This window comes from Elephas maximus, chromosome 14, assembly GCF_024166365.1.
Source record: "Elephas maximus indicus isolate mEleMax1 chromosome 14, mEleMax1 primary haplotype, whole genome shotgun sequence".
In the NCBI taxonomy this organism is placed as follows: Eukaryota; Metazoa; Chordata; class Mammalia; order Proboscidea; family Elephantidae; genus Elephas; species Elephas maximus.
The window spans coordinates 8,323,467-8,348,081 of NC_064832.1; the positions used below are offsets into that span (position 1 = coordinate 8,323,467).

At 40.4% G+C, this 24,615-nt stretch overlaps 1 protein-coding gene across 1 annotated transcript in view; it reads left to right on the top strand.

Moving 5' to 3' along the window:
* LOC126058414 (uncharacterized) overlaps window positions 1-24,615 on the top strand; it is a 97,149-nt gene that overhangs the window by 16,225 nt on the left and 56,309 nt on the right. The window lies entirely within an intron of this gene.

A 24,615-nucleotide genomic window follows, 5' to 3' on the forward strand; every position in this document is an offset into this window, starting at 1 on the left:
TGTACAACTCGTTCACTTGGCAAAGGTTGTGTGTTATATTTACATCAACAACAAAAATGTGTAGCTGCTGAGGCAAAATGATAGTACTGAACTGATGAGATGTTTTCTTTTTTTATTCTTTTATTATACTCTTTTCTATTTTCTCTTTTGTTTTTGTAAGAAGTTACTGTTAAAATCAAAGATAATAAAACGTTTGCATGATGAAAGTGGATAGCAATGTCTATTCCATCTATTGTGTCCCTCTGAAGTTTAAATAAGGAACTACATGCCACTAGCAGTCGCCCAACCTTACTTAGCACTCAGGAAATATTCATTTCTCCCACTCCTCTGGCTCACGGTCTTCTCCCCGTCTTTATTTGCTCTTTTCTGTTTCCAACTGGTTGCATGTGACCACCAGGCTTCCTGACTCCATCATTCTGCTTTCCATACCAATGTTATTGTAACCTTGGGATCTTGGGCAGTGGTGAAAGTTACACACTGTCCCTGCCATTAGGAAGGGGACAAGCCAGTGCAGGTGGGAGGGGCAGTGGGGAAATTCGGCCTAGAGAAAGGACAGACCACCTTCCAGGAACCACACTGGCCTTCAGAGAGCTTTATTGGCTGTGGTTCACCTGGCCAGCTTGTAGGCGTCAGGGTGCCGTAGGGCTCGGTGTTTAGTCCTCTCTCTCTGTTGACACCCTCTCTCTCTGTTGACACCCTCTCTCTGAGATGCCTCAGTGAGTCCACAGCCATCGGTCTGTAGCTGAGGATGTGAGATTCACACCTCCAGCCATTTCAACTCCTCCTGGGTCCAGACTTATACTCAAATATCAGCTTAAATCTCTGTATCGGCCTCTTCATGTATAAAATGTGCATTATAATGGTACATTCCTCATAGGGCTATCATGCAGAACAAATATCTTAGGAAAGGAGAAGCCCTTACAAGAATCCTGGCACCAGTGCATGTACTCAGTAAGTGTTAGCTGTTAGTATTATTACCTGACATCTCCATGTGGATATCTTAACAGCTATGCCATGTTATCAAGGCCACGAAACAATTCTGGTCCCAACTCCATTCCACACTTATAAATGAATTTCCGAAGGTTTCAGTGATGGGAGTCTGTGTGTTTTTCCACTCAATGGACATGGGTACAAAATGTTGGTCAGGGTCTTCATAATAAGCTGCTCGAAAGTTCATAGGAGTGACCATTGAGACAAGTTACAACCAATTAATGCAGAAAAAAAAATAGAACCACTCTCAGCTGCTCATGCTAGTATTCTCAGTCCAGAATATCTGGTGAGGGCACTATTATGGACTGAATTGTGTAACCCCAAAAGGTATGTTGAAATCCTAACCACTGTACCCGTAAATGTGACCTGATTTGGATATAGGGGATTTTAAAATTATATTAATGAGGCCATATCAGTGTAGGGTGGGTCCTAAACCTAGTCCCTTCTGAGTTATAAAAACAGCAGAATAGACACAGACACACTCAGTGGCAGAGGAAGACAGACAACGGAGCAGATGCATCTACAAGACCAGGAACACAAAGAGTGGCTGGAAGCTGTTAGAACCTGAAGTAGACGTGAGCCATGCCCTGAATTCAGGCAGGTAGCCTCCTGAACTGTGAGAAAATAAATTTCTGTTCTTTAAAGCCACCCAACTGTTATTTTTTTTTTTTCTTACGGCAGCACTAGGTAACTAAAACACATACCTGTCCTTATAAATCCAGCCCAGTGTAAAATAGTGCTCTCCGCTCCGTGGTCTAGCCCACCTGGATCCTGCTGTTTCCCTGTCAGTGTCCTCTGCTTTCACTGAGAGCTGTGACAGAGTTGCCTTGATGCTGCTGCAGAGAAATTCACTTTATTTTTTACTTTGTATTTATATAAAAAAAAATTTATGATTAACTAATATTAATTCTAATATTTTCTATGGTTTTTAAATTTTTCTGTGGAGACATTCTTATAATCTATGAATAATAAGTTTCTTTTTGTACTCCAGTGTTAAATATTTAATGGAAATAATGAGAGAACGCATCCTTATTTTATTTCTAATTAATTTTAAAGAGAATGTCCCACATTTCACCAGGAATTATCATGCGAGTTGTAGTTTTCCACATTCGGGAACTCCTTTTCTGTTCCATGTTTGCTCAGAGTTCTTATGTCTCAGTGTGGTTGGATTTTATCTCTGCTTTTTCACCGTCTCTTGAGGTGAACCTATGTCTTTTCTTCCTTAACCTACACATGTGGTGAATTAAATTATTAAATCTTTAACGTTCACTCAAGCTTGTATGCTGACAATAAACCCCCTTGATGCTCGCATGTTACGTACATTATACTTTGCTGGATTTCTTTGCCAGGATTTTCTGTAGATTTTTGCATCTCAATTGCTTACTGTGCTTGTCCTGTAACTCCTCTTATACCTTCCTTTTCTAATTTGGTATCAATATTAAGCAGCCTTAGGAAACAAGTTGGGGAGCATCTCATAGCTTTCTCTTCTTTATTGACTGTGTACAAGATTGAAATGATCTGTTTTTTGCATGTTTGCTGGAACCTGCCTGAAAGTGATCTACCAAACCCAAAACCAGTTGGCCATTGAGTTGATTCCATCTTTGTAGGGAGATCTTGAACTACTGACCCATTTTGTGTAGTGATTAAAGGCCTCTTCTGATGCTACTTTACTTAGAAAAATTCCCACTGCATGTTTTAGGCTGTTAGGATTTCATCTTTAAATATTATGTGGTTATCACTGTTTTCCACCTGATCTAGGTCAATTAATCCCAGATTTTCCATTTTCCTGAAGTGAGAGTGTGTATCTACTCCTGGTACCAATTCCCTTATCTAAGACTTATTTACAAAGAAAGATACAACCCAGCCTCCTTGAGTCCATAATGTGAGGTTACCGTCTCATATTATGTGATTTTTTTTGTAGTTGTTTTTTTGTTTTGTTATTTTTTTCTTTTATGTATTCTGTAATTGTTCTTTTTCTTAATTTTTTTTTTATTTTCCTTTTTTCATTTCACACCTATCTAGCAGTTTTAAGAAACCTGGTGGAGTAGTGGTTAAAAGCTACAGCTGCTAACTAAAAGGTCGGCAGTTCGAGTCCACCGGGCGCTCCTTGGGAACCCCATCGGGCAGTTCTACTCTGCCCTTTATGGTCCCTATGAGTCGGAATGGATTAGATAACAACGAGTCATTGGTTCTAGTGGTTTTAAGGTTGTGCATTTCAGGTTCAGGTCTATAATCCAGCTGAGAACCGACTTCGGGTTCAGTGCGGTGAGGTGCCCAGTTGCATCTGTGCATCAAGAGAAGGTGCCTCAAGAGCTAGGGGAGGGGGCGGCAGGGATGCTCAGAGACGGGCACCTGGGGGAGGCGCGAGGTCCCAGGCAGCCCTACCACAAGCTGGCGGGGAGCAGGAAAGAGCTGGCTTCAGGAGCCTTTTGTGACAGTCCCAGCCCACCCAGCCTCACCTGGACCTCAGACCCAGCAGGCTGGCAGGTCCCAACAGAACTACGGGAAGCCTGAGGCCATAGAGGGCGAGATCCAGGGTATATACCTAAGCCTTATCACAGTGCTTATGATGGGATGGGAGGGCAGAGGAGGCATAGGGGGACTTGGGTCCAGACAGTGGACACAGAAGGGTGAGAACTTGTGCTTAGCGTCAGGATCCGAATGTGTAGGCCTTTGAGATGCACTTCCCGGAGGAGAAGGTGAAGCCACAGAGGCCACACTGCCTGGCACCCACCCCGTCCCCCTCCCAGGGCCCCAGACTGGACTCACCGCCTGTGCTGTCCTAGGAGAGCTCCCCAAGTGTGGTACTCTTAGTTTGAGGAGCAAGAGAGCCCACCCTGGTCTAGGCTAGGGAATTTATTTCCTCTGCTCTCATTATGGGTGTAAGCGGACTCTTGTCTGTACAGACTAAAGACGAATTATCAAAATGAGCTCAAGACTCCAGATTTGACTTAGACATCATAAATTAAAACAGAGAAATACAACTTTAGCAATAAGTGCCTACCTGGAGCCCAAGTTGCATTAAAAAAAAAAAAAAAAATACTGAACAAGATCCCAGAGGGAGTGAATGATAAGAGGCTCCTTCTTTTGCCACCCTGTGGTCCCAAGGTTTTTCTTTTCCCAACTCCCAAGACTGTATCAACTGCTCTGAGATTTTTAGAATAAAGATCCCCAGGAATATCACTGCTCCCACCCCGTGAGGATTTCCCCAGTGCTGGGTTAGACTAAGACAGAATCCTCCTGAGACTTCCGGGGCCTGTGTACTGGTTCAGAGCCAGTTCATTTTTCCTGCAATTGGGCATGACCCCAGGACATGTCTCTGAGAGTGCTGACACTTCCAGAAGCCAATGCCCCTCTCACTGAGTTTCTCTGTCTTGGTCTCAGGATCAGTCAGGACAGCTTGTCACCTCCGGAGTGTTTCTGTTGAAGGACACCTAAGCAGCACTATGGGTTTGTCCCTCACACCCTGCAAACCTGCCTCCTCTGAGTGGGGCGAGGAGCTACTGAAACACTGAAATCATTGAAACTAGCAGAAGCCACAGCCCATGGTACTGGGAGAAAAATGGGAAGGAGAGAGAGTTGAAAAGGTATAAAGGCCCAGTTGTGAAGGCGACCAGCGGCCGGGATGTCCTCAAGCTGCAAAGCTGACAGAAGCTGAATGGCCTCAAACCTGCTGCTCCTGAGCCCATCTTTTCTTTCAATGGAAAAAGCCTTTCCCTGCTCTTATGCAACTGGGCTGGAAGGGCCTTTGATTTATAACATGAAGCAGCCTCCAGAGCCTGTTGGGGCAAGTGATGGTCAAGGAGGCTCTGTCCAGTCCCACCCTGCCCTTCCCACTTGTCAGAGGACCAGGAGTTTCAGTCTTCCAGCTCCTGGGCTGATCTAGTGACTTGTAACAGGATTTCACTGGACCTCGAAACTTTGAAAGATGGGAAATACTGCCTGGGTCCTGGTCTCATTACAGAACTTACATACAGGATAAGAAGAGGAGTTTGGGGCTTGACACCTGACATCTTAGCAAAGGTTTCTGTTTGCTTAGGAGGGAAGAGGTAAGAAAGAAGGCAGTGTCTACTACGTCCTTTGCCATGTGTGTCAGGAAATCCTCACGAAGAGCCTCTCAGGTAAGGAGTGATGGGAAATGCCTTGGTTTACTCTTAAACTTTGTCCTTGAGGCATTTTCTTTTTGGAGTGCATGTAAAATGTTGTCCATTCAAGGAAACACTCTAATTCTTATGTAGACTTTGTACAGAATGACTATGTATGAAAACTAAATTTGGTACTTCAGCAGAGAGGTTACTTCTCAGAGAAGGCCCATGGGGAAGTTTATACCAACTTCTGTGGTGCTGCCATTGTTCCAAGGAGCCCTGGTGGTGCAAAGGTTAAGTGCTTGGCTGCTAACTGAAAGGTCAGTGGTTTGAACGCACTCAAAGGCTCATAGGTATAAAGATGTGGCTACCTGCTTCCATTAGGTTTACAACTCATGAAACCCTGTTGGGACAGTATTGCCTTCACTCTTGGCCGCAGTGACTCAGAAATCCACTCAATGGCACCTAGCAACAAGAACAAAAAGCCATTGCTCCCAATGTGCCTGAAACGCCTCTCTGGGGAAGGCCGGCCTCCAGAGCCAGCTCAAGGCCACATCGGATTTGAGACTCATTTTTTATTACCACACCTTATTTTGGGTCCCAAAATTTAGTTTCCATTTTATTCACCAGACTTGCCTACAGACATCTCTCAGATATTGTCAAAATTAATTCTATTCTCTAATAATGATTTTCCATCAAGAGTATATTCCGAAGTGTTTTCCAAGAGACTGAAAAATCTTTCTGAAGAGTCTTGTCCAGTGCCATGTTGTGCAGTGACTACAGTATTAACACAGTATATTTACCCACATTGTTCCCACGTTTTCTGCTTTCCTGAAATACGGCTGAAATTCCAAGTCTACCTCCTGAAGCACTTCCATTAGTGTCTCATTTGGGAGATGTCTGGTGGTGATGAATTCTCTCAGTTTTCCTTCCCTAAGAATGGCACTATTTTTTCTTTACTCCTGAAGGTAATGATCGGATATAGAAATCTGGGGTAATGTTTCTGATCTTTCAGTGTTGAAAAAAATGTTGTTTCACAGCCTTTCAGCCTTTGTGGTTTTCTGATAATGAAGAAAGAGTCATTGAAATTATTTTTCCCATGTGAAATGTATTGTTTTCTCTCTAGCTTCTTCCTGGGTATTTTCTTGATCTTTGTTATTCTGCAGTTGATTATGATGTACTGTACTTTTGTGCAAATAATGCACACATTATAGATATTTTTTGCGAACTGAGCCTTCCCCTTCCCGGGTACTCTTATGAGAACGGTGCCTAATTTTATTTATTTTTTTTATCTGTTGGTGTAAAAAACTAGCATAGCATGCTTGCAAATATGCCGGTTTGGGGGAAGGGGAGCGTGTGATTTGCAAAAAACACATAACACAATATTTGCATAAAAATACGATATTTTCACAGAGAATTCTTTAGGATTAACCTGTTGGGGTTTGCTGAGCTTCTGAATCTGTAAGTTTATGTCTTTCATCACACTTGGAAAGTGTTCACCCAGTATTTCTTCCAATATGTTTTCCTACAGCACACATTTTCTCCACTTCTTCTGGAGTTCTAATAAATGAACAGACTTTTTCTCTAATTCTTGAGGCTCTGTTCATTTTTTTCCATATTTTTTCTCTCTTTTCAGAATGAATATTTTAAACTCATCTATTTTTTTCTGTCATCACCATTCTGCTATTGAAACTATCAAATGAATTTTATTTCTACCATGTATTTTTACCATGTAAAATTTTCATTTGCAGTAGCACCTATTATCCTTCCATTTATTTAAAAAGCGTCCCTGTTATTTCTTTGAGAATGATTAGAACAGCATTTTAAAATCTGTGTCTTATGATTTCGAGACTAAAAGTCCAGCTTAATTTTATGGAGAATTTTTTCTTTTCTTTTTAGCAGTCTATTGACCTAGTTATGTTTAGGCTCCAAGTTCTGTCCCATCTTCTGTATTCTGTGGTTCAAATGTTAATTCAATTTTTGAAGGCTTTGCAGTTGTATTTAGGTCTAATCTATGTGAGCGCCGCTCAGTCTGGAACCTTGATGGCGTTCTAACGCATAAAAAAAAAAAAAAAAAAAAACCCCATAGGGTGGCTCTTAAAGGATTTGATAACGCTTCTTGGGGTCAGGGCAATGCAGATGCATCGGGGGGTGAACCAGGAATTCATAGCAAGTCTGCAGAATCTCTTTCTTGCACAGTCTCCTCTCTTTATTTCTCTGCTGTTCTCTGAGTTCTGAAGGAGTGCTTTCCTGGCCCACTGGCAGGAATGCTGAGGCTTTAATCTCTTTATTCTGTTGTGCACATTAGTGACTGGTTCTGCCTATGGGGCCAAAGCACTGGACAACCAACCAAAAGGCTGGCAGTTTGAACCTGTCACAAAGCGCCTCAGAAGACAAGCCTGGCTATCTGATTTCAAAAGGTCTCAGCCTTTGAGGTATAATTCACTAGGTGTCAATTAATAGCAGAGAGAGATAAAAAATATATTGGAGCTTCCTCTACAATATTTGGCCCTTCCATAATCTGGTCAGAGAGAAGGATTCTCCTCTGCCAGAGTTTCAGGTGTCTGCCCAGCTGCCCACCTGCCCATCTCTCCTTTACAGACCCTCTATCCCATTTATATGAGAGAGGGCTTCTCTGGGAGCTGTTTCTGTCCACAAAGGGTCTGCAGCTCTGGGATTTGGGCTCATTTAATTTCAACCTCTGGAATGTTCACACTTTATGTTCTGGTTTCCCGCCCCACCCCACCCCCTACCCCATCCACCTTCAACAGTTTCCCTTGCAGAATCCTCAGATAGAGTCCCATGCATTTGTCCAGATACTTAGTTGTCAGATACCAGCATAGCCACAGGGGAAGTGCTGGTTGTGGTTGGTGGGGGAGGGACTGTACACAGAAGGAGCTGCAAGACCTGGCTGCCTTGTGTGAGCAGAACGGGGGTGTGCTGAGGGACGAGTGCTGAAGGTGCTGAGTGAAGGGGAGTTCAAGGAGAGTTTGTTGACAAGGATTTATTGCCATAGCAAGGGTTCTGGAAATGGGTTTAATATGCCGTGAGATTGCTTTTGGAAGTTCGGAAAAGCCAACGGCCCACATTCTATGAAATCGAAATACCAGACCTACTGTGTCAGGTATTGGAAGAGGGAATAAATTCCTCCAATATGTGGGCAACTCTAAGTTAGTCTTCTATAAGACCATTTCTTGGAGGTCCTGAAGGACACCCATTTCATTTAAAGAATAAGGAATGCGGAGATGAGGGGAGCACCAGCAACATGGAGCTTACCAATATGTATCCTTTGTAGGGGGTCCCTGGGTGCCACAAACAGTTAAGTGTTCTATACTAGCTGAAAGTTTGGTGGTTTGAACCTGCCCAAAGGCACCTCAGAAGACAGTCCTCACGATCTGCTTTTAAAGGATCACAGCCTTGAAAACCCTATTGAACACTTCTACTATGCCCACATGGGGTTGTCATGAGTCAGAAAGGACATGATGACAGCTAACAAGAACAATTCTCTATAGGCTCAGGTTTTAGTGGAGGCTGGGCAGCCTAGTAGCAATGTAAATCATGGTATCCCAGCTGAACAGAGGCCAGGTGGAAGTACTTAACTGTCAGAAACAAGTTGTGTGTAGATTACCATAAAGGTCAGTAGCTCAGAGTATTAGTTATCTATTGGTGCATAATAAGTTATCCCCAAACTTATTGGGTGTGAGATAAATATAAAAATATTAAACCCATTCCGATAAATTTGGAACTAGACAAAAATTTTGGTATCACTCAACATAGTTTTTAGGTGAAGGAATAAACCAGAAAATTTAAATAACTAGTACAAGTATTAAAAGAGATATTTAAAATAATGATATAATTACATACCTGCATAAAAGATAAATGCATCAAAATTAATGGTTTCTCTCCAGTATAGAATAAGGGTCTAAATTTGGCAAGGGTGGGAAGGGCAGACCGTTCTCTTTCCGCTACTACTTGACTGTACCACACTGTGTCCAAAACTGTAAAATATTTAGCAAAACATCGTTTTAACCAGAGCAGCAAAGGACCTCTATGAGGGAAAACAGTGTATTAAAGTACATAAAATGAAACCTGAATATATGCAAAAATATGCCATATTTTCAAATGGAACGTCTTGTCAATTAAATGGAGGTCCTTAAAGCTAATATATAAGTGGAATGCATTTCCAGCCGGAATATTAAGATAGTTGTTTTTGAACTATATACAGTAATCATATGCTACAAATAGTACAGTAGATAACAAAGAATAGATAATAAAGAATATTCCTGTTGTTATGAGACTTGGAGTCGATTTTTGACTCAAAGCGATCCCGTTTGACTGCCCCATAGGGTTTTCTAGGTCGTAATCATTATGGGAGCAGAACACCAGGTCTTTCTCCCTCGGAGACACCTGGTGGGTTCGACCTGCCAAACTTTCTTTGGATTAGAAGTTGAGCACTTAATCGCTGCAAAACGAGGGCGGTTTTACCAAAGTAAAACATGAAAAAGCAGGAGAGTAACAGGTGTCTATCTCTTCGGGTAGCAGAACAAATTGATATTACATAGCATAGAAATTGACAAGTAGACCAATGAAAGAGAAAACCTGTTAAGAAGCCACAATAACTTACAAAGGTCATATTTCAAGAAAATTATATTTATTTAATAAACGGTGCTGACTCAAGTGATCGTTCTGGGGGACAAAGCTTGCAAAAATGTGATACACAAATGATAGATTTGGAAAATCATGTGAAATGGAGATGACAATGCTTAATAACAATTTCCGTTTTACACACAAGGATAAAAGTTAAGCACTTGAACAATGAGCAGTGAATTCAAATACTTCATTCAGAGTAAATCCACATACCCAATAAACACAGTCCAAGTTAAGAAAATATCAAACTGCCAGTGAAAATGGCATAATTTAAAAATCAGCACCACCTGTGGCTGGCTGGGCTGTGGGGAGAAGGATGCCCTGAGACGTGGCTGGAGAGGTGCATTATGGCAGCCTCTAGGGGAAAGACATGGCCATGACTCTGTGCTTTTAACATTTTTTGAATTGGAAATCTCACTCTGTGGAGTCTATTCCACAGAAACAAATCCTATAGTATAGATAGGATAGTTATTATTAATATGACCAAACTTTGTCCATTGATGGTGGAATGATAGAGAACTTATGGTAAAGCTACATCATCAATAAAACAGGGAGTCCTTAGAATGAAAAAGAGTTGTAGTAGTTGGGTGGGAGAAATCTCTATGAAGTATTATGGAAGTATTACTGAAACAATCAAGGTGCAGAGAAGTGTATATAAAATGAGCACATCTGGGTTAAACAATATCAATTGTTTGAATATGCTTGAATACCTGTTTATGTTTCTGTGTGTGTATAAATGAGAAGACGAGGATACGTGTATGTCCGTGTGTGCTTGTTTAAGCAAGGATAGGAGAGACGACTTACCACATTGTTAACCTGAATTACCTTGTATTCACTTGTGGGAAAGAACAGGGGGAGGAGAGTTAGAAGATGCAGGAAGAGTGGACTTAAAAAGCATGGATGATAATGCTTCGTATTAGTAGTGTTATGTATGGACAAATAAATCTGTCTTGAGCAGAGAAAGCCAGAATATTCCTTAGAAGTAAGGATGGCTTTGGACATCTTATCAAGAGGAACCAGTCCCTGGAAAAGGACATTATGCTTAGTAAAGCAGAGGTCCAGGGAAAAAGAGGAAGACCCTCAATGAGATTGATACAGTGGCCGCAACAGTGTGCTCAAATATAGCAACGATTATTAGGATTGCAATGACCGGGCCGAGTTTTGTTCTGTTGTGCCTAGGGTCACTGTGAGTCAGAACTGACTTGATAGCTTCTAACAACAACATGTATAAGTCCAGATAAAGTGTACTGAGTTGATATCATCTCTTTAAATTATTCATGTAAGTTAAAGACCCAAAAATATAGTGTTAGTGCCATATCTAATGACTTACAGAGAATCAAGGTAGAATGTCAAGTGAAAGAAGGGGCGAGAGCAATGTGGGTCGAGTGAGACCAAGTCACCATAAAAGCAAACACCCCAGCAGATGTACTTGTGTACCTGTGACTGTGTATATGTGTCCCTGCAGAGAAATGTAGGGAAGGACACACATGTGTCTATTAACATTGGATACCTTGTGGGAGAGGGAGCAAATTACATATGAGGGTGGGACCCTGATGGAACTTTTTTGTCATACAAATCTGTAGTCTTGAAAATGTAATAAAAAACAATTTCAGAACTTTAGAAATTGATAAACATCATAAATACATGTATATTTTAATGTGTTCCGTTAGATATTTTAAATAGTTGAAAATTTTCTATAATGACAGACAAAAGATTTTAATCACTGGAAGGAGAGTACACCACAGACAGTAATAATCAGATCCAGTGCATTTCTTCTTGTTCTTGGAACCAGTGAGCTCTTCTGGTCTCTATAACTGGAAATGACCAAAAATAATGCGGGGAAGTCAGTAGAGTTACCCCTCAAAGACGTTTGCAAGCACATGTCTACAGCTAAATGTAGAAGGCTGGACACCATGTGCGATTCACTAGGTAACTCATGATGCTCCAGAAAATTCTCTTTCCTGGATGTGCTGATACCACCTCCTCCCTGCCTTGACCCACCGTATAACCCGCCTTTGTGCATTCGAGGCCCTTTTCAGGTCTGAGCCTTGGTGAAATGTGCGCACCTGACCCATTGCTTCTCTGAAGTAGCCCCTTAGCTGGAGGAGTGAGAGGTCTGCTCGGTGGAAGATGAAGGAAAAGAGCTCTCGGATTGTTTTGGAATCTTCCTGGGCCTGGAGCTTTGACTTTTTGTTTGGGATGTTGTTGACTCTTGCGCATTTTCCTCTTGGATAGAGACCTCTGAGAATAGAGAGTAGATTTAGTTGAGCTTTCAGGGTCCTTATCCTCACCTGTGAGCCCAAAGCTTTGGTCATAGGGACCCCTGGAGGCCTCGCGATCACCATATCCTCCACCTCTGTAGACTCCATGGTTTCTTTCTTCTTCCCCAGAGACCCACCACCCTTTGGGGGCACTGCTGTGGAAGACAAAGTCTCCATTGTAAAGTGACACTGTTTATGGTAGTTCATTTTTTAAGAAGTTGTTTTTCTTTAATTCCACATTTATTGAATTCCAATGAATTTGTTCCTTTGGAACTTAGAAATGACCTCATTCCCCTGAAACTTCATAATAAATGTGTGACGTCATTGAAAGAAGTTTTCTATGAGGGTGATTTTCTTAGTAAATTTGGGGTGTAAGCACTGAAATGAGAGCAATGCTCACCTCTTTTCAACCTCTTTTACTGAAATGCTGTTTTACGGAGAAGTTATACTTAAAGAGAAGAATGCGTATATTTAGTTAAGACTCTTACATGTATACCTCTTTCTTGTACCCTTCTTAACCAAGCTACAGTAGGGGATTAAAATTGCTTTTCTCGGAAGAGAAGCCCTTGTCCTTATTAGAGGAACGCCTTCAGCGTGAAGCAGAAAGAGATGTCTGTATCTGAGAACCTGATGCCAGAAACCTCAGATAGACAGCACACAACCACCTTAACTGGTTGTGTCTGGGTGGGTTGCCTATGTCAACCTAAAGGTCTGTGTATGTTTGTGAATATGTGGGAAGGACTGTAGACTTAAGGATCCAGAAAGAGATAGAGCTAGGTCGTGTGTGTTGGATGGAGGGAAAGCTCCAGAGACAAGATTCAGAGACGGAACCTGCCAGCAGTGTGTTAGAGGGATACAGAGACCAAGGAGGGAGCAGAAAGCAGGGCTGAGCCACTGAAAGGCAGAATGGGGCAGCAACAGAAAAGACAAAGGGGGTACACTAGTTGGAGAAAGGATGGAGAACTGGGAATGATAGCAGAAACTGAGGTTAGCTATAGTTGGAATTTGAAAATTCTTTCTTGCTAGGCTTTGCAAACATCATGCTGATTGAAGAAAGTTAGTCACAAAAGGACAACTACTGTATGATCTTACTTACATGAAATAAGCAAATATATAGAAACCGAAGATTATTGGGGGTTGCCAGCTGTGACAGGGAGGCGGGAAGGGCCTGAAATCTTTCACTGTCTCATCTCATGCTCTCATTCTTAATCTCTTTATACTCTCTATACTTTTTCTTTTTAAATTTATAACATTTCTATTACTTAATCATCATATAACTTGAGTTTTAAATAAAAAAAAAAAATTCAAAAAAAGAGAAATGAGTAAGAGAAGGTGCCACCGTGCAATACTTTGTGTCAGCTGGGCATCAGGGAACCAGAGTGACAGAATGCACTTCTTCTTTGCGGAAAGCTTGAGCAGAGTCACGGCAGCTACAATGACCATGTCATATAGACAGACACTCCAGTAAAAGGTCTGGTTAACTAGAACTTTGGAAATTGGGTGAGTGGGTAGAAAGGAATGCATAGCAGAGAAACTGAAGATATATATATATATATGTATATATATGTGAATTAAAATAACTTTGTGTAGCTAGTAATTGCCAATGATAATTCATCGTGGATTTCTGAGCAGAAGATCCAGGTAATGATATCTGACTTCAAGAAAGTTTGCTTTGGCATTATTGTGCACAGAACACCCAAGGAAGAAATACAGCTCCTCAACGGGAGCTGATGCACTGCTTCAGCAAATCTTAGGATATAAACTTAGAAGAAAAGCATCATCTCCCGAAGGTCATAAAAGTTGTTTATGAGTCTATACCAGATTTTCTTTTATTTTTTTTATTGTGCTTTAAGTAAAAAGTTACAATCCAAGTCAGTTTCTCATACAAAAACTTATGTACACATTGTTATGTGACCCTAGTTGCTCTCACTACAATGTGACAGCACACTCCTTCTCTCCATCTGTGTTCCCTGTGTCCATTCAACCAGCTCCTGTTCCCCTCTGCCTTGTCATCTTTACTCCAGATAGGAGCTGCCCATATAGTCTCATGTGTCTACTTAAGCTAAGAATCACACTCCTCACCAGTATCATTTTAGGTCCTATAGTCTAATCTTTGTCTGAAGAGTTGGTTTCAAGAATGGTTTTAGTTTTGGCTGACAGACAGTCTGGGGGTCATGACCTCTGGGGTACCTCCATCTCAGTCAGACCGTTATGTCTGGTCTTTTTACTGGAATCTGAGGTCTGCATCCCACTTTTCTCCTGCTTCATCAGGGATTCTCTACCATATTCCCTTTCAGTGCAGTTATTGGTGGTAGCCAGGCACCATCTGGTTCTTCTGGTCTCAGGCTGATGGAGTCTCTGTTTTATGTAGCCCTTTCTTTCTCTTGCGCTAATATTTTCCTTGTGTCTTTGGTGTTTTTCATTCTCCTTTGCTCCAGATGGGTTGAGAGCAATTGATGCATCTCACATGGCAGTTTGCTAGCTTTTAAGACCCCAGACGCCACTCAACAAAGTGAGATGCACAACGTTTTCTTAATATGCTTTGTTATGCCAATTGACCTAGATGTCCCCAGACCTCCGCCCCTGCTACTCTGTCCCTCAAAATGTTTGGTTGTATCCTGGAAACTTCTTAGCTTTTGGATAAGTCCTGTTGTGCTGACTTCCCCTGCATTGCGTGTTGTCCTTTCCTTCACCTAAAATAATTCTATCTCCTATCTAATTAGTGAAAACCCTCTCCATCCCTTCCCACACTGGCATCCATTGAAGAGTGTTTTCTACTGTGTTTAAATCTTTTCTTGAGTTCTTATAAAAATGGTCTCATACAATATTTGTCCTTCTGTGACTAATTTCCCTCAGTATAAAGCCTTCCAGATTCCTCCATGTTATGAGATGTTTCATGGATTCATCATTGTTCTTTATCACTGTGTAATATTCCATTATGTGAATATACCATAATCTGTCCACTCATGTGTTGACGGGCATCTTGGTTGTTTCCATCTTTTTGCTTTTGTAAACAGTGCTGCAATGAATATAGCTGTGCACTAATCACTAAAAAGAGCATTTCAAGATCTATCCAGAAGTACAACACTGCCAGTGATAGCGTAATATTCATACACATACAAGGAGTACCAGTTAATACAATCTATTTAAATTTACACACCAACCACTAAGGACAAAGATGAAGAAATTGAAGATTTTTACCAACTTCTACAGTCTGAAATTTATGCAATGTGCAATCAGGATGCATGCATAACTACTGGTTATTGGAATGAGAAGTTGGAAACAAAGAAGGATCAGTAGTTGAAAATACGGCCTTGGTGAGAGAAATGATACCAGAGATCACATGATAGAATTTTGCAAGACAAACGACTTCTTCATTGCAAATAACTTTTTTCCACAACATAAACAGCAAGTTTTTTTTTTTTTTTTATAAGTGTGGGCCTCACCGGATGGAATACACAGGAATCAAACTGACTACATGTGTGGAAAGAGATGATGGAAAAGCTTAATACCATCAGTCAGAACATGGCCGGAACCAACAACAGAACAGTCATCTACTCATATGCAAGTTCCAGTTGAAGCCGAAGAAAATTAGAACAAGTGTATGAGAGCCAAAGTATGACCTTGAGTCTATCCCACCTGAATTTACAGACCATCTCAAGAATAGATTTGACATGTTGAACACTAATGACCAAAGACCAGATGAGTAGTGGAGTGACATCAAGGACATCAGACATACAAAGAAAACAAGAGGTCATTAAAAGGGGAAGAAAGAAAAGATGAAAATGGATGTCATAAGAGACTCTGAAATGTGCTCTTGAACATCTAGTAGCTAAAAAGAACAGAAGAAATGATGAAGTAAAAGAGTTAAACAGAAGATTTCAAAGAGCAGCTATGGAAGACAAAGCAAAGTATTATAATGACATATACAAAGATCTGGAGTTAGAAATCGAAAGGGAAGAACACCCTCAGCATTTCTCAAGCTGAAAGAGCTGAAGAAAAAATTCAAGCCTCAAGTTGCAATAGTGAAGGATTCTACAGAGAAAATATTGAACAACTCAGAATGTAGCAAAAGAAGATGGAAGGAATACACTGAGTCACTACACTAAAAAGAATTGGTAGATGTTCAACCATTTTGGGAGGCAGCATATGATCAGGAAGCAATGGTACTGAAGGAAGAGGTCCAAGCAGTACTGAAGGCATTAGAGAAAAACAAGGCTCCAGGAATTGATGGAATACTAATAGAGATGTTTCAGCAAACAAATGCAATACTGGAAGTGCTCATATTTCTATGCCAAGAAATTTGGAATACAGCTACCTGGCCAACTGACTGGAAGAGATCCATACGTATGCCTATTCCAAAGGAACCAAATGTAGAAATTATCGTCAATATCACATGCAAGCGAATTTTTGCTGAAGATCATTCAACAGTGGCTGCAGCAGTACATTGACAGAAACTGTCAGAAATTCAAGCCGGATTCGAGACGATGTGGGAACAGGTATGTCATTGTTGATGTCAGATGGATCTGGCTGAAAGCAGAGAATATCTGAAAGATGTTTACCTGTGTTCTATCGACTATGCAAAGGAATTTGACTCTGTGAATCATAACAAATTATGGATAACATCACAAAAAATGGGAATTCCAGAACACTTAATTGTGCTCATGGGGAACCTCTGCATAGATGAAGAGGCAGTCATTCAAACAGAACAATGGGCTACTACTGCATGGTTTAAAGTCAGGAAAGGTGTGCATCATCCTTTCACTATAATTATTCAATCTGTATGCAGTCCACATAGTCCAACAAACTGAACTATATGAAGAACAGAGCATCATGATTGGAAGAAGACTCATTAACATCCTGTGATATGCAGATGGCACAACCTTGCTTGCTGAACGTAAACAGGACTTGAAGCACTTACTGATAAAGACCAAAGACTGTAAAGACTTAGGTATGAATTACACCTCAACATAAAGAAAACAAAAATCCTCATCAGTGGAGCAATAAGCAACATGATAAATGGAGAAAAGATTGAAATTGTCAGGGATTTCATTTTACTTGGATCCACAATCAACACCCATGGAAACATCAGTCAAGAAATCAAATGATGCATTGCATTGGGAAAATCTGCTGCAAAAGAAATTTTTAAAGCATTAAAAAGCAAAGATGTCACCTTGAAGACTAAAGTGTCCCTGATCCAAGCCACGGTGTTTTCAATTGCCTCATATGCACATGAAACCTGGACAATGAATAAGGAAAACCTAAGAAGACACAGGACCTGGCAGTGTTTCATTCTGTTGTACATAGTGCCACTATGACTTGGAACTGACTTGAGGGAACTAACAACAACAACAACGCAAGGCAATACATGTCATGATGATATGTAATTTATTTCAAACTTGGAAGCCATTGGAGGATATTCCTTTACATAATATGTACACCCTGATTTACTAAGGAGACAACATGGGTGTTTCTTTGTAAGCAAAATCTCCTAAGAACAGATACTTTTGAATTGGGAGCAGTACTTTAATTGGAGTTCGTTAGGAGGCTCTGAGAAACAATTTTTCTGTGATAGTGTATATGTCTTCTTCTATCATTCACTTATTTTAGAATAACTCACCTTTGAATGAGAATATGTTAGAGCAGGACATATGACGAAATATAAACACAAGAATTTGCTAAAATGAATAAATTTTTAACACTAAAACAATTTCATCTGGGAATAAAAATTCTTTTATATTATTGTTGATCCTCTACTATATACAGAGAATTTCTATTTTAATAACTTTTGTTTCTTTCTTCCTACCTTCCTTCCGTCCTTCCTCCCTCTCTCTTTCTCTTCCTCCCTCCCTCCCTTCCTTTACTTCTTTCCTTTCTCTCTCTCTTTCTGTTCTATGTCATTAAAAAGTGTACCATCCTTTAGATTCACCAGTTCCAAATAGTTGAGAGATAATATAGGGTAGCTGTGAGTTGGAATGAACTCTATGGCAATGGGTTTGGTTTACAGGGTATGTATTTTAAAAGATTTTATATATATATATATATATATATAATTTAACTGCACATTTAGGGAAAACTACTTTACTTGTATACTTTCTTTTCCAATGCATATGGAACATTCTCTGGGAGAGAGCACGTATTAGGCCATAAAGCACACCTTAACAGAATCCAAAACATCAAAATATTGCAAAGCATCTTCTCTGACCATGAAGCTATAAAAGTAGAAATCAAAAACAAAAAAAAAAAAAAGCAGAGAAAAGTAATCAAACACTCAGAAACTGAACAATACCTTGCTCAAAAACGACTGGGTTACAGAAGAAATTAAGGATGGAATAAAGAAATTCAAAGTATCCAATGAGAATGAAAACACTTTGTACCAGAACCTTTGAGACACAGGTAAAGCAGTGCTCAGAGGTCAATTTATAGCAATACATGCACACATCCAAAAAGAAGAAAGGGCCAAAATCAAAGAATTATCCCTACAACTTAAACAAATAGAAAGAGAGCAACAAAAGAAACCCTCAGGCATCAGAAGAAATTAAATAATAAAAAGTAGAGCAGAATTAAATGAAATAGAGAACAGAAAAAAGAATTGAAAGAGTTATCAAGACCAAAAGCTGGTTCTTTGAAAAAATTAACAAAATTCCTAAAACATTGGCCAAACTGACAAAAGAAAAACAGGAGAAGAAGCAAATTACCCAACATCACAACAGACCCAACTGAAATTAAAAGAATCATATCAGATTAGTATGAAAAATCATACTCTAATAGCTTTGAAAACCTAGAAGAAATGGATAAATTTCTACAAACACATTGCCTACCTCAACTAACAGAAACAGAGGTAGAACAATTAAATAAACCCATAACAGAAGGAGAGGTTGAAAAAGGTAATTAAAAAAATTAAAAATCTCCCAACAACAACAATAAAAAAGCCCTGGCCCTGACAGCTTCCCTGGTGAGTTCTACCAAACTTTCAGGGAAGAGTTAACACTACTACTAGTAAAGGTATTTTAGAGCATTGAAAAAGATGGAATACTCCCAAACTCATTCTGTGAAGCCAGCATATCCCTGATACCAAAACCAGGTAAAGACACTACAAACAGAAAAAAATTACAGACCTATATTCCTCATGACCTTAGATGCAAAAATCCTCAACAAAATTCTACCCAATAGAATTCAATAACATATCAAAAAATAATTCACCATGACCACGTGGGATTCATACTAGGTATGCAGGGATGGTTCAACATTAGAAGAACAATCAAAGTAATCCACCGTATAGGTAAAACAAAGGACAAGAACCACATGATCTTATCAATTGATGCAGAAAAGGCATTTGACAAAGTCCAACACCCATTCATGATAAAAACTCTCAGAAAATAGGAATAGAAGGAAAATTCCTCAACACAATAAAGGGCATTTATATAAAGCCAACAGCCAACATCACCCTCAATGGAGAGAGTCTGAAATCATTCCCTTGAGATCGGGAACCAGACAAGGATGCCCTTCATCAGGACTCTTATTCAACAGTGTGCTGGAGGTCCTAGCCAGAGCAATTATGCCAGATAAAGAAATAAAGGGCATCCAGATTGGTAAAGAAGAAATAAAAGTATCTCTATTTGCAGATGACATGATCTTATACAGAGAAAACCCTAAAGAATCCTCAAGAAAACTACTGAAACTAATAGAAGAGTTCAGCAGAGTATCAGGATACAAGATAAACATACAAAAATCAGTTGGATTCCTCTACACCAACAAAAAGAACATCAAAGAGGAAATCACCAAATCATCACCATTTACTGTAGCCCCCAAGAAGATAAAATACTGGGAATAATTGTAACCAGAGACATAAAAGACCTAAACAAAGAAAACTACAAGACACTACTAAAAGAAACCAAAAGAGACTTACGTAAGTGGACAAGCATACCTGGATCATAGATAGGAACACTGAACATTGTAAAAATGTCTCTTCTACTGAAAGTGATCCATAGATATGCTGCAATTCCAATCCAAATTCCAAGGACATTTTTTAATGTGATGGAGAAACAAATCACCAACTTCATATGGAAGGGAAAGAGGCCCCAGATAAATAAAGCTTTACTGAAAAAGAAGAACAAAGTGGGAGGCATCACGTTACCTGATTTTAGAACTTATTATACCGCCATAGTAGTCAAAACAGCCTGGTACCGGTACAGCAGCAGACACATAGACCAATGGAACAGAATTGAGAAACCAGACATAAATCCATTCACTTATTAGCTGATATTTGATAAAGGCTCAAAGTCAGTTAAATGGGGGAAAGATAGCCTCTTTAACAAATGGTGCTGGCATAACTGGATATCCCTCCACAAAAAAATGAAACAAGATCCATACCTCACACCATGCACAAAAACTAACTGAAAATGGATCAAGGACCTAAATATGAAATCTAAAATGATAAAAATCATGGAAGAAAAAACAGGGACAACACTAGGAGCCCTAATACATAGCAGAAACAGTACAAAAAACATTGCTAACAATGTGCAAGCACCCAAAGAGAAAAGAGAACTCCTAAAAATCAAACACTTATGCTCATCCCACGCCTTCACCAGAAGAGTAAACTGACTACCTACAGACTGGGAAACAGTTTTTAGCTATAACATTTCCGATCAGCCTCTGATCTCTAAATTCTACATGATATTGCAAAAACTCAATAACAAAAAGACAAAAAATGCATTTTAAAAATGGGCAAAGGATAGGAACAGGCACTTCAACGAAGAAGACATTCAGGCAGGTAACAGATACATGAGGAAATGCTCACAATCATTAGCCACTGGAGAAATGTAAATCAAAACTACAATGAGATACCATCTCACTCCAGCAAGGCTGCCATTAATGCCAAATCACAAAATAATAAATGTTGGAGAGGTTGTAGAGAGCCTGGAACACTTATTCACTGCTGGTGGGAATTTAAAATGGTGTAGCCACTTTGGAAATCAATCTGGCACTTCCTTAAAAAGGTAGAAATAGAACTACCATAGGATATGGCAATCCCACTCCTTGGAATATATCTTAGAGAAATAAGAGCCTTTATATGAAAAGATACATGCACAACCATGTTCATTGCAGCACTGTTTACAATAGCAGAAAGATGGAAGTAACCAAGGTGCCCATCAACAGATGAATGGATAAATAAATTGTGGTGCATTCACACGATGGAATACTTCACACAGATCAACAACAATGATGAATCCGTGAAATATTTCATAGCTTGGAGGAATCTGGAGGGCATTATGCTGAGTGAAATTAGTCAGTTGCAAAAGGACAAATATTGTATGAGACCACTATTATAAGAACTCAAGAAATAGTTTAAACAGAGAAGAAAATATTCTTTGATGGTTATGAGGTTGGGGAGAAAGGGAGGGAGAAGGATATTCGCAAATTTAGATAGTAGACAAGAACTATTTTAGGTGAAGGGAAAGACAACATACATAACTGGACTAAATGAAAAGCAGTTTCCTGAATAAACCAAAAGCTCCAAAGGCCAGAGTAGCAGGGGCAGCAGTTGGGGGACCATGTTTTCAGGGGACATCTAGGTCAATTGACATAATAAAATCTATTAAGAAAACATTCTGCATCCCACTTTGGTGAGTGGCGTCTGCAGTCTTAAAAACACTATCGAGCGGCTATCTAAGATGCATCCATTGGTCTCAACCCACCTGGAGCAAAGGAGAATGAAGAACACCAAAGATACAAGGTAATTATGAGTCCAGAAGACAGAAATGGCCACGTAAATCCAAGACTACATCAGCCTGAGACCGGAAGAACTAGATGGTGCCCGTCTACAACCGAAGACTGCCCCGACAGGGAACGAAACAGAGCATCCCTGACGGAGCACGAGAGCAGTGAGATGCAGACCTCAAAGTCCCATAAAAAAATCAGACTTAATGATCTGACTGAGACTAGAGTAACCCTGGAGGTCACGGTCCCCAGACCTTCTGTTGGCCCAAGACTGGAACCATTCCCAAAGCCAACTCTTCAGACAGGGATTGGACTGGATTATAGGATAGAAAATGGTAGTGGTGAGGAGTGACCTTCTTGTCTCAAGTGGACACATGAGACTATGTCGGCAGCTCCCATTTGGAGGGGAGATGAGAAGGCAGAGGGGGACAGAAAGTGGCTGAATGGACACGGGGAATACAGGGCTGAGAGAAGGAGTGTGCTGTCTCATTAGTGGGAGAGGAACTAGGAGTACATAGCAAGCTGTATACTAATTTTTGTATGAGAGACTGACTTGATTTGTAAAGTTTCACTTAAAGCACACACACACAAAAGATGGAAAGACTACACAGAGTCACAGTACCAAAAGAAATGGTCGACTTTCAGTCGTTTCATGAGGTGGCATATGATGAAGAACCGGTAGTAGTGAAGCAAGAAGTCCAAGCTACACTGAAGGCACTGGTGAAAAACAAGGCTCCAGGAGCTGAGAGAATACCCACTGAGTTGTTTCAACAAACAGATGCAGCCCTGTACATGCCCACTCCACTATGCAAAGAAATTTGGAAGCTAGCTACCTGGCCAACAGACTGCAAGAGATGCATGTTTGTGTCCATTCCAAAGAAAAGCGATCCAACAGATTGTGGAAGTTATCAAATGTAAATCATAGCATTAGTAAATATGGTAAACAAACAGACAAACTATCTACTCCACAGTGAATATGACATTCTATCCCCAGGAGATCTAGTGAGTTTATGATGTTGTTGTTAGGTGCTGTTGGGTCAGTTCCAACTCATAGCGACCCTATGTACAACAGAACGAAACAGTGCCCAGCCCTGGGCCTTTCTCATTGCTATGTCTGAGCCCACTGTTGCAGCCACTGTCTCAATCTGTCTCATTGAGAATCTTTGTCTTTTTCACTGACCCTCTGCTTTACCAAGCACGATGTCTTTTTCCAGGGACTGATCCCTCCTGATAATATGTCCAGAGTACGTGAGACCAAGTCTTGCTACCTACCTTTCTAAGGAGCATTCTGGCTGTACTTCTTCCAAGACACGTGTGTTCATTCTTCTAGCAGTCCATGGCATATTCATTATTCTTCACCAACAACATAATTCAAGTTTCAGTTCTTTTGTCTTCCTTATTCATTGTCCAGCTTTAGCTGCATATGAGGCGATTGAAAATACCATGGCTTGGTTCAGGCACACCTTAGTCCTCAAAGTGACATCTTTGATTTTTAACACTTTAAAGAGGTCTTTTGTAGCAGATTTGCCCAGTAAAATATGTCATTTGATTTCTCGAAGTCTGCTTCCATGGGTGGTGATTGTGGATCCAAATAAAATGAAATCCTTGACGACTTCAGTATTTTCTCTGTTTATTGTGATTTTTTTATTGTTCCAGTTGTGAGGATTTTTGTTTTCTTTATGTTGAAGTGTAATCCATACTGAAGGCTGAAGTCTTTGATCCTCATCAGTAAGTGCTTCAAGTCCTCTTCACTTTCAGTAAGCAAGGTTGTGTCATCTGCATGTCTAGTCTGTTAATGAGTCTTCCTCCAATCCTGGTGCCCCTTCTTCTTCATATAGTCCAGCTTCTTGGACTGTATGGATTATATATTTTTTAAAGACACTGAGTTTTTGGTAATTTACTACGGCAGTCCTAGAAAATGAATACAGAGCCCTTCACCAAGGACAAGTCAAGTTAGCACCAAAAATGCTCCTGTAAGGGTAGCCGTGTAGCACGAGACATGGCAGTTTTTAAAAAGTATGAAGTAAAACTTTCAGCTTTGACAAAGAAAGGGCTCCTCTAAGTCCAAGTTCTAAGTCCATTGCTGTTGGGTCAATTCTATCTCATAGCGACCCTAAACGACAGAGTAGAATTGACCCATAGGGTTTCCAAGGAGTGGCTGGTAGATTCGAACTGCTTGAATAAGTATTGTGAAAAAATACAACCCTGACACACAACTTTTCTGAGCTTAGTATTAAAACAAAACAAAAAAGTCGCTGTCGAGTGGATTCTGACTCATAGGACCCTATAGGACAGAGTAGAGCTTCCCCACAGGGTTTCCAAGGAGCGACTGGTAGATTCAAACTGCAGACCTTTTGGTAGCACCCAAATGCGTAATCATCGCACCACCAGTGGCTTTCAAATCAGCTATAGGCTGATGATCTCCAAATTCTTAGAACCCAGAAAACTACTCTACCTCAGAGTGGTATCCACAGCTGGGAACTGTTCTCCACACTTGGACGAACTCAGACATCTAAATCTAACATGTCCAGAAAAAATCTTTTGCTCATTTTCTCAAGTTTGTTCCTCCATGGTTTTCCACGTGGTAGAGGATGGCTCTGGTGACCATGCTGTCATGGTAGCCCGAATTCTAGAAGTCTCCTTTGATTCTCCATTCCCCTCATCCCATACATCTGATCCACCAGCAATTCTTGGCAGCTCAAGCTCCAAATTATACCTCAAGCCTGCCCACTGTTCCCACCTGCACTACCACCATCACTCCTCACCCTGACCACTGCAGAAGCATCCTGACTGGTCCTCTGTATTTGCTGTCTTCAAGTTCTCCTGGGCTACAGTTAATTCCTGGGACACATTCTTTCTCAAGACTATTGAACAATAGAAGTAGAAGGGCATTTAGTTGTATGCTACTTCCT